Raw genomic sequence first — 12,044 nt, forward strand, 5'->3', positions numbered from 1 at the left:
ACATATTTAATGGCATTTCACATTGATAGTTCAGTAACCCACTGGGATTAGCCAAGTTGCAAGAAATTCATTGATAATCCAGCTATATAGCCAAATCTTCGTATCACTATGCATCAGCTAGCTAGATCTGGATTACCTTATAATTTCTTTCAGACCATATATATATATAGCCCACCATACACAAAGAGATGGTAAATCCCAAATTAATTTTTGGGGAAACTGCACTTACTTTTCCACCAAAGCATCTGGTATTGGGAATGCACCATTGTTGCCACCGTGTTCTACCTTCACCACTGTGAAATTCGTAAGACTCTTTAACTAATTGTTCCAAGTAATCAAGTGGTCTAAATTATTAAGGGATATTTAATGTTTGGTAGCCGATAAATGTCCAACACATTATTTTGGTACCCAACATTTTAAATATTAAGAGTTGGTATCTGGATCCGTGAGAGACTGTCAGGTCAACACGTTGACTTAACTGTGTTATGATTTCCGTAACAGAATTGTCACTATTACCTCATTAACCTTATTATTACTAACAATGGCCAGAGTTATCATAACATCCCGTTATTGATATTATACGCGTCTAGCACTATGTTTGTTTACTCCTGACTCATCTGAGTCGTCTGGATCTAAGTCATCTGGATCTGAGTGAAATCACCTGACTCATCTGGATCTGACTCAATATGTTTGTTTTGAGTCTGATATGACTCAAAAAACGTGAATTAGTGGTTTGGTCCCGTGAGTCAGGAATATTTTGTTACCTGATTCAAATGGGTCTGAATCAGGGATTATGTCTGAGTCATACGTCGAGTCAGATCTGACTCAAAATGCAAAATATACAGTCTGACTGCCCGAGTTAGAAGTAGACTCAGACGCCGAGTCAGCCGCAAACAAACAAGATGTAAATCTAAACGTGGTCCCCGAATTAACGACCACGATCAAATCCATCTTATAAAACCTAAAGGCTTAACCTGTCGCCATTTTCTTATCCTTCTTCTTCTTTTCTCCGCAACTCCAATAAATGGCTCTGAAGAAACCAATTAGATTCAAACAATGGGTAGCAGAAAATAAGATATGCTGATTATGATTCTCAAGTCAAGTTTAGATCGAAACAGTAAAAAAATTTCCCAATCTAAACATTGCCGCTACCGGTATGTGTTTCTCAAAAAAAAAAAAAAAAAATCTATTGAAGATTCAAAACCTAACTAATTTCAATTAGCAGGTAACTCTAATTCAATCTAGAGATAGGAAGGTTACTACTGCTAATTCAATCATGACCGAGAAGAATCAGTGATTCTTTACTAAACTCAAGTTTTAAACTAGTTTCAATTTTGGAAACTAGGGTTTGGGTTTATGTGGTTTCATGGTATATCACTGTTTATCTTCTTGAATTTGAAGTTTTCGAAGAATATTGTTGAGGCTCTTAATTTTGCTATTAAAATTTTGATATAATGAATGGTATTCAAACACTTATTTGGATATGGTAGATAACATCATCGATTGTTTTTATATTAGTGGGTTTCATGAGATTCTTAGAATGTTCAGGTGTTAGAATGACTTGCTTAAGTTATTGTGGTATGGTCTAAGGCGAACGTTCAATGCTTGACCTTCTTGTCTATAAACTGGAAACTGGAATTGCAGTTGCAGGTTAACGAAGAAAATGGAGGTAGGAATCTGAAAATGGGAAAGAGTGTAAAAGAGGTGTGTAAATAACTCTAATTCATCTCAGTCGTTGGATGAATCTATTCTCTATCGTTAGATGAATTTATTGCTAACGGAAAATTGACGACGTCAAGTAATTTATAGTATTTTATTAATAATTTCACTTATTTAGGTAACAGATGTTAGATGTTAGGTCAAGAGTTTGACTTGACAGTCTTTAACGAGTCCAGGTACCAATCCTTAATATTTGAAATGTTGGGTACCAAAGCAATGTGTTGGACATTTTCCGGGTACCAAACATTAAATATCCCAATTATTAAACAACAAGTATCTAATGCAAGAATATCATAATTAGAGTTAGTCGTAATCACCATTTCCAGATTGACCATTATACCTAATATAATGACCACTTAAATGCACACTGCTATTGCCAAGATTTTCGAGAACAACATCATCTTCCTTCTCTTCAAACTGGATATCCAATTTACATGTATCACCGTTTGCAGCGCAAAGTAAGCAAACCTGGATTGGACTCTTTTTCCCTACTTTACATTGAACAATAACATTGTTCACAGTCGAAATAATCCTACGACCCAAAATTGCCTGCCACACATATCATCAACATATTAGAGCAGATAACATGCATGAGAAGTAGAACGCACAAGGATTTACTTAGAATCTCGTCATATACCTGAGTAATACGGAGCCTTCCCTGTGAGCTATCGTACTTGTGGGTGTACGGCATTCCTGGTTTCAATTCTACTCCTGAAAAAAAAATTTACTCAATAATGAAAGACTGAATAAACAAAACCTATACAAGGTTTTACACTGTACTGAATTGGTAAATATATTGATATAACAAAAACTAACCCCAGAAAGCCATTTTCTTTCTACTCCAGCAAAAGCACCTCTAGTCTGAAAATAAGAAAATAGGGGAACACTGTTGAAGTTAAACCCTAGAAAATGAAATGACAAAACCCTTTGATATTCCTTATTGGGCTTCATGAATACCCTAGGTCCCTAGTTCTAGGAAATAAGCTTATCGCTTGTGTATAACGTGCCCATTTTGAGGAATGATTTTTTAGGGACCATGGTTTTTTTGAGGGATCATAGTTTTATTAGGCCACATTCCCTATAGTGATAAGGGGTGTCCTAAAACGTTGAAATAACTAACCTACCCTTAACCTAATTTAATTTAAAACCAACTTAATAACCACCTATATATATATATATATAACCACCACCTTCTCCCACCACCACCGCCCACCATCGCCGATTACCACCACCGCCACCTCCGATTATCACCACCACCAACCACCGATTACCACCACCGCCGCCGCCTATTTAAGAAATGTAACAACATCAATCCAATCACAATTAAGTTCTGTTACATGATAATTTTATCGAGTATAAAAGACGCCAGCCGCAACCTGATTCTGCCATGGGACCACTCCGGAGGTATTTTCCAACAAACCCTTCACTTTAATTTGATTTTGATTGCTTCAATCGAATAGAAATCATCAAAATAGGGTTTTAGTAGGAGTTACAGAGCCATGTTCGGTTAGGCCGATTTTCCAAAAACCCTAGTTTACTAACCGAACTTCTTGAAAATGAAGAACACGAAGAACAGTTCGGTTCTATTGGATTTAAAACTAAGTCACCGAACTCTCTGTTCGGTTGTTTCGCAAAAAAATTTAAAACTACAAAGTAACCGAACTCCCCTTAGAACCGAAAAAAAAAAACAAATCCAGTCTAACCGAACTGTGTTGTTGTGGCCACTATCTCGAGTTCCAAAATAACCGAACTTAGCCAATAGAGTTCGGTTTTTTCGCAACAAATTTTAAAACTACAAAGTAACCGAACTTAGCCAATAGAGTTCGTTGATTCGCAAAAAATACTTTTAACCGAACTCCTTGTATTAGAACAACAAAAGTCCATAAGTTCGGTTCCTTCGCAAAATAAGGATATCACCGAACTTTAGTTTACGAAAATAATGAGAAGTCCACAAGTTCGGTTCGTTCGCAAAAATGTTAAGTTTTCTTTGTAACTGAACTCTACCTTTGAAACTTCGTAACCGAACTCTACCTAATTCGCCAAGAAATAAATTTCGTAGTAACCGAATGTTTGCCTAATTGCATATATGCATATATAAGCCCAGTTCGGTTGATTCGCAAAATATGTTGAATTTTTCTAACCAACCGAACTTCTAACACTAGGTTACTTTTAACCTGCAGTTTGGTTGGGAACTTGGTTGCGTTGAAGTTTGCGAACTAACCGAACACACAAGATGTACCCAAATAAATTGTTAAGTTCAAAGTTCGGTTACCTACCATTTTATCCTAGGTAACCGAAAATTACACTGTACGACCAAAACCTCCATTAACGAGCGAGTTCAGTAACCTGCGTGTTTGGAAAACGTAACCGAACTACACTTTCAGGTGTGTTCGGTTACATGTTCTTGACATATGGTAACCGAACTGACCCAAATCTACATAAAAATTTTCATTTTTTTTGAAAGTTTGGAGCAATTCAACCAACATTATCTAAGTTTGAAGCACACCTGGGTACCCAAATAGCCTTCCTCCGGTTGTGGTTGGTAAAATCCATCGTTTTCATGTTTTCCTTCTTCATCTTCTCTAACTTTACTATCTCAATAATTCTACTTCTTAAAAAAAAAACCATCTGATTTTTTAATCTCACTAATTGTCTTTAACTTAATCATCTCACTAATCATTACACTAACTAATCATCACCCAAAATTAATCAGGGGGATAATTTAGGTATTAATATAAATATCCAGATAAGGATTAACCTAGATTTACTTCTAATGTCTTTACCAAAAATAGAACCATGGTCCCCCCAAAAAAACCATGGTCCCCAAAAAATCGTTCATTTTGAGGGTTTATAACGGGCCATTCTAGACTGGCAGGACCATTTAATCTGTCAGGTCACACAGGGCAGGCCTTATGTTACCATTTCCAACGATAGAAGTGTATTATTGGGCTACAAAAAGGAAGTTTTGAGGACCGATAAGATGAAAAAACAGGGTTAGTAAACTCCAATAACCCTATTTGATTTAATTTTTTAGAATCAACGAAGGGGATACACACCCCTTCATCATTTTCTATATGTAGATGAGACGTACGACTAGGAATCAAGACTACGACCTAGCTGTAATACATACTCTACGGCTAGGAAAATACTATCGACGACTAGAAACTGCGTAACAAGAATTTTGTACTTTTCAGAGTCACTTACGGCTAGGAATTCATCATTTCCTAGTGTTGATATCCTAAAATGACTAAAGGAGTTGCTAGCTCATGAGGCGCTGTTACAAACCCGATTTTAATCGTTTTCTCCCATTTTCATCATTTGTAAACACTTTGAGCAATGAAATCAACTTTTGAGCGTGTTTGCAACATGATGAGAGGCTAAGTACCCGATGACTGAGGCAATGGAGGAAACTATTCACTCATGCTTGATTGGCAATTTCTTTTTACAATTTCTTTAATTATTTATTTTATTTTATTCACATGGATCAACAAAAAGATAAAAATGGTTTTCTTAATTAGTTGTGAATCAATTTGATGTATTATGCTTAGAATTAATTCTTTGATAATCATGCTTAGGGATTACACTTCAATATTTGGACACCTTATAGATTAATAAGTGAATTAATAAGAAACGATAAAATATGATGTCACAAGACACTCCTATCATCGAAGACATACCAGGGCCGTTCCTGAGAAGTTTTTGCCCCGAACCAAAAATGTTTTTTGTGCCCCCAAATATTATCTTTTCCACAACTCTGATTATAAAAGGTAAGGGAGGACCCTTTATATTTCTATTCTCACGCATTATACGTCATTTTGGTGGAACAAAATCCAAATGATAACAGATTTAAAGCTAATATTTTAGGAATATATTCTTCTTATAAAGCCTATAACTCCATCATTTAATACTTTGAAAATCGACCTTCGTAAAATCAACAAATTTTCAGCCATTAAAATTACGATTAGTATATGGTGAGATTTAGTATTTATATGTGCTCAATTTCTATGGGTACGTAGAGCATTGTAGGACGAGAAATATCCCCAATATTTGGTTAAAATACACCATTGTTTAATTTTTATCAAGAAGATCGTCTACCAAAATATGAGGTAATGTAAATTTTAAAAGTATAAAGGGGATTTGGGTGGTTATCAAAGTTACATCTTTCAATCAATAATTCGAGACTCAAAGAATACAAGAGGATTTGGGTGGTTATTTAGAACACATTTCTAGGTTTAAGACTTCTATCAAATAATTTAAAAGGTAGAACACATTTTTCAATCAATAATATAAAAGTTAAAGCGAGAAAAAAGTATTTCGTCAAAGACTAGAGAGAAATTAACGAGTTTATAAAATATTCAAAAAATAAATCCCCAAATATTTATAGTTTCATCAATAAGTCCCTACTGAATTTTATTTATAAGAATACACCCAATATAAAACTGGGTTGTTGCTGCCCCTAGGCCTTGCTTCCCTAAACTGGGCCTTTCCCTGATTCCCCTATGGGGCCGGCCCTGGACATACCATGCATATAAGGAGGAGTTCATGTACGCCGAAGCGATCCAAGAAAACATGACTGAAAACTGAAGGACTGCTATATGTCCTATGTAGACATGTAGAGGGAGGAAAAGGCACAGTAACCGAGAACGATAATTCATCTGACGCACCCAAGATAGAAATCGCTTAAGGATAACCCATATGGGCTATATTGAACTGCTAGATTGGCTAAAAAGTGTTGCAAATCATGAAAAAATGTGGGAAAAAAGTTAACACTAGCATTGGATAGTTCTCTCTCCTAGCAAGTGCTCGCATTTCAACTAGCAGCGAGATTGAAACGCTAAATGGTTCAGCGCTCAAAAAGTGTTTTTAACGCTGAACGGTTCAGCGATGGGAGATAAATTTTATGATCTAACGACTGAGATTTAAAATGCTGAACCAAACAACGTTCTATAGTGGTCCCAGATGACGTGGATGACCAATCTAGCTGCTAAATATCTAGCCCATAGGACTTAGAAGGTTGCCCTAGCGACGTGGATGACCAATCTAACTGCTAGATATCTATCCCATAGGAGTTAGCCTAAGTTGAAAAAATAAAGGGGACGACAAAAGATGTTAACTTGTTTGTACCCGATATCCGACAACTCCATAAGTAACTAGACGTGGACGCACACATGGCGCAAGAAGACGAGCTTTGAACACTCATCGGATAGATGCAAGGAAAAATAAATACGAAAAAAAGCTCGCATAGAGAAGACCGCGACCCTACGTACTAGACCCATGGTTGCACATGGGACGGGACGGTACAGGTTTTTGTCTAACTCAGTACCTGTACCTCCTTATGGCCGGTACCTGTACTTTGTACCTTGTACCTGTACCTGTGTAGTACGGGACGGGACGGGACCTGTACCTTTTTAACTCGGGACGGGACGTGACGGGACCTGTACCTTTTTAACTCGGGACGGGACGGGACGGGTCCGGTTCTTTACCCGTAGCATATCTACTTATGTAAAAGAAAAAAAAGAAAAAATACTTGAAAGTTCTAAGCTTAAAAACTTTAACTTTTAAGAGTCTTAAGACCTGAATTCATACATTAACAAAAATCTTTAAACTTCTAAATTCAACAACGTTGTTTAAAACTTCAAATAGAAAAAACAAAAAGCAAAGCAAAAAACAATATTTCGGCTTTGGTAATTGACCCCTTCTATAAGTTTGCTGCGACTCCAAACACCAAGCATCCAAGACCTGCAACTCCAAACATCAAGCATCCAAGACCTCTGACAGTTGAACCACACCCAAGATCTCTGCAACAACAATTTATATATATATATATATATATATCAGTGAACCACTGATTCAAATAAATCATAATCAAACAAAGAAAAGTTTATATTACCTTCCTCATCCTTAGAGTTATCTTCTGGTACATAATCAGCTAAAAGATCAAGATCAATGGATTTGCTTAACCAGCTTTGACAACAGAGCAAAGCCTCAACTGTTTTTGTAGACAAAGAATTTCTCCATGGACTAAGCACACGCTTTCCGGTGCTAAAAGCGGATTCAGAGGCAACCGAAGACACTGGCATGGCTAATATATCCTTTTCCATACATGAAATTATCTTATACCTGCTACTGTTAGCCTGCCACCAAGCCAGAATATCAAAACTAGACTTGCTTGTATTGTTTCCATCAGATTCAGACTCATCAAACACTTCCATTAAATACATATCCAACTCTGTTATTGTTGCCTCAGCAGTCGATTGGTTCTTTTTGTGCCTTTTCTTTCTCGACTGAAGTGTAAATCGATCAACATTTTGAGCACTAACTGAGTTGTCAACTACAACACCACTAGATGAACTTGCCACCTCCTCGTTAACTGAATGAAAAGACTTGTATTCTTCAAAGAGAATCTTAAAGTCCCTCTTTACTTGCCTCATAACTGTATTAACCCTAACAAGGTCTTGTTCATATAAACACTGAAGAGCAAATTCTAAACCCTTTTCCTTCTCTCTTGGATCCAACAATTGAGCAAAAAATAAGGCAGAATTCATCTTTTCATAAGCACCCCAATAAAAATTGTACTTCCTAAACATAATATCAGCCATACGAGCAATAATGGATCATTAGTTGCATTATCTCTAAACTCAACTAACTTTCATGGATGAGTACTACTTCCCATAAGAAACCAGGAGTTGTAACTTGTGTGGAGGCAGAAAATCTTACAGTAGCATCGAAAAATATCTTCAAGCATTTCAGAAGACCTCTGGCATATTTCCAATCCTCTTCATATGGTGCATGTTGACGAGGCTTTTCTTCTTATTGTTCGTCTTTTTCTTCCCTTTTCTATTAGAATCCTCATCAACTTCCCCCTCAGATTCAGAACTAGAGTAATCCTCAAAAGCATTATCAATTTCCATGTCATAATTATCAGTATCAGGTAAAGCATCTTTCCTAGATTCTTCAAATATGTACTTCTGTCTAAAATCCCTATCATGCTTTTCTAACCTTTTGAAAACTTTTTCATACTTTTCAGCAGCTTCTAACATTAAATAAGTATTCCATCGAGTTTTCACATCCAGGATCAAACCTTGCTTATATTCAATCTTTTCTAAACCACAACAATATTTAAACTTATTCAACCTAGCAGGAGATCTAGTTACATATTTGATAACTGACCTGATCCTACATATTGATTTATTGTAGAGTCTTACTGCATCTTTTGTCACAATGGCAAGAACATGAGCTGCACATCTGACCTGGTAAGAACAGATACACATGCAAATATTAGATTACACATGCAAATATTAGGCTTAGTAAATGTACACATACACTGAAACGAAATGTACACATACACTGAAATTGATAAATTACAGATACACATGCAAATATTAGAATTTAGAAATGAACAAATCAGAAAAACTAACTTACGTGCAAATATTCGGCTCTAATTGGAGCTGATGTCCAACCAATCACACTTTGCTTCAAATATTCAATTGCCTTCGTATTAGCACTGGCGTTGTCTAGAGTAACCCCAAACACATCCTCAAGACCCCAATCCAATAAACATCTTTCTAACATTTGACCAATATCACTGCCTGTGTGACCTTCAATTTGACAAAACATTATGATTCTCTTTTGTAACTTCCAATTTTGATCAATAAAGTGAACAGTAACACAGATGTAGTTATAATTGTTAGGTGAAGTCCATGTGTCAGTTGTCAAGGACACCCTCATTTTGGAAGCTGCAAAGTAACGTTTCAAAGTAATTTTCTCATCTACATAGAGTTGTAACAGATCCCTATAAATGGTCATACGACTCGGAATTTTGAATCTAGGCTCCAACATTTGCGAATAGGCCCTAAACCCTTCGCCTTCAACAATTCTGAATGGCTTCTCATCAACAATGATAAACACAACAAGAGCCCTTCTGCACGCTTCTTGACTGAAATTAGATGCAATTAATTTACTATCCTCACCTGGCTTTTGGGGTTCAACCACCAATAATTGCTGTCCTTTCACCTGCTTCTTATTAGGATTCTTGGTGCAATGCTTCAAATGTTTCCATAATCCAGACGTACCATTCTTTTGACTACCGGCTTTCAATTTCTTCTTACAATGCTTACATTCTGCCCATTCCCCATTTAATTTTATAAACTCATTCCAAACTTTTGAACTGGATTTCGGCTTCGCGGCTACATCACCATCATTATTTGCAGCTTCGGTTGGAGCAGATTGTGCAGCTTGCTGAGCATCAGCAGAAGGTGCAGGTACAGATGTAGGGTGAATAGAGGAACCAATTTCAGTTGCAGCTTCACTTTGAGTTGTATTTGCATCCATCTGAAATGAAAAACAAAAGTTAAAGTGTTAAACAAAACAGGTCCAGGGACACCTGCATCTTAGAGCAGATAAGGGTAAACATAAGTTAAAGTGTTCACCGTCTTCTTCAAAGAAACTATTGGTTAACACCACAAATTCAAAGGAATTACAGAAAGCTAATCTGGATTTCAAAACCAATTTCACATAACCATGTTGCAGATTATTCTTTCAATTTCAAAAGAAATTACACATCCTTAGATTATAACAAGGACTTACTTATGGCAATGCCTGAAATTGAGATATGTTTCTCACAAAAAATTCAATTCATTCATACCCAAACATAATTTCATAAAGACTTCCTATCAATAAACATCATAATCACATATAACCTCAGTTAACTAATTCAATTTGTAACAAACTATCCAATAATACAACATTGTGAACAGAAAACAACAATCCTCAAAATATCATAAATTTGTCCCAAACTAGATCAGAAACTCCGAATTCATTTTTAAGAACAAAGAGTGGGAGAAAAGGCTAATCTGGAAAACAACTTGAGATTGGGTATACGTTTATTTTAATAAAAAAATAGAAAGATGAAGAGAACTGAAGCTTATCATGATTTCTTAGTTCCATACAAAATCAAAATCAAAATCAAAATCGAAAATAAATAAAATCAAAATTGAACCCAAAACATAAAACTAGAGATTAAAGATGATCTTACCTCGATTTTCAGTAGCAACTGAAGAATTATCACTGACAGATGACCTCAAATCTCCGTTCTCTACTTCCAACTGCAGTATTATTCAAAACGAAATATATTAGAACATGAACCTTGTTCTTCAGAGTACATAAACCCCAAAAAAAAATACACAGAGACCAAAGAACAAAGAGGATTAAACGATCTTCATATTCTTCACCTCTTTGTTGATACAAAAGAAAAACAGTTCTTCAGAGCAGATCCATTTACGTAAATGGATACTGAAGTCTTATACAGATGATGATGATGGAAAGGAAATCAAAACTAAAAGTTTGGCATCTTCTCTTCTCTGAGAGAAAACTGAAAAAAGAGAGAGGGAAGAAGGAAGAAGGAGAACGAAACGAGGAGAATGTCCGAGAATACGATGGAGACTAAGAAAAGGGTATAACCCCTAATATCAACGGCCAGGATTTAATCCTAAAATCAACGGATACAGATCCTCGGTACTACGGGACGGGAATAGCCTAGAACCGTTACTTGTACCTACTCTAGGCACGGTACCAGTTTTTGGTACTTGTACCTGTCCCGTATGATCGCGGTTCCGGGACGGTACCGGTACGGTTCCTGCGGTTCCGGTACGGTTCCATGGGACGGGACGGTTCCTGTGCATCCCTACCCATGGATTCACTATGAGGAACCAACTAACTGCAAGGGAAAATTAGGGGGAGACCCAAAAAAACTAATATTCTCGTTCTCAGGCCCACAATTAATTTTGTATACCGTGACACCGATAATTATATGAAATTATTATATGAATCAATACATAACTGGTTATGCATACTATCTTTTCAGGCATAACTCGTTATGCATACTATCTTTTTCAGGGGTATAATTGGCAAAGCAACTTGGACATAACATATCTAAAAATCCGCGCCTTAGAATTTTACAAATTTTATATGGTTGGAAATCTTTTTAAAAGAGCTACGCAACGAGTACAAACAAGAATATCAAATTTTTGTTTTTAACGAAAAAATCGGAGGTGATCCTCATTTTAGGGAAATTTTTTGAAAACTTGATACTTAACCATTATGCAGTCAACAAAAACGATGCATAACACATTCTGCAGACGCATAACGAATTATGCAACCATTTTTTCGACTGCATAACAAGTTATGTATCTGCATAACAAAGTTATGCATCTATAACAAGTTATGTAACCATTGTTTTGGTTGATTTTAGCCGAACATATAAAAAATTGATGCATAATGCAGTATGCATCCATATTTACGGATGCATATCAGGTTATGCATCTATT

General features: G+C 36.2%; 1 long non-coding RNA gene across 1 annotated transcript; it reads right to left on the reverse strand.

Annotated features, from left to right (window-relative positions):
- Positions 1–9,939: 9,939 nt before the first annotated feature.
- LOC113273725 lies at positions 9,940–11,006 on the reverse strand. Its single transcript, XR_003322570.1, has 3 exons — positions 10,950–11,006; positions 10,754–10,823; positions 9,940–10,050 (listed from the first exon to the last, which is right to left on the reverse strand). It is a non-coding gene; the product is annotated as an uncharacterized LOC113273725 (long non-coding RNA).
- Positions 11,007–12,044: the final 1,038 nt, after the last annotated feature.

Source organism: Papaver somniferum, chromosome 4 (genome assembly GCF_003573695.1).
Source record: "Papaver somniferum cultivar HN1 chromosome 4, ASM357369v1, whole genome shotgun sequence".
NCBI lineage: Eukaryota > Viridiplantae > Streptophyta > Magnoliopsida > Ranunculales > Papaveraceae > Papaver > Papaver somniferum.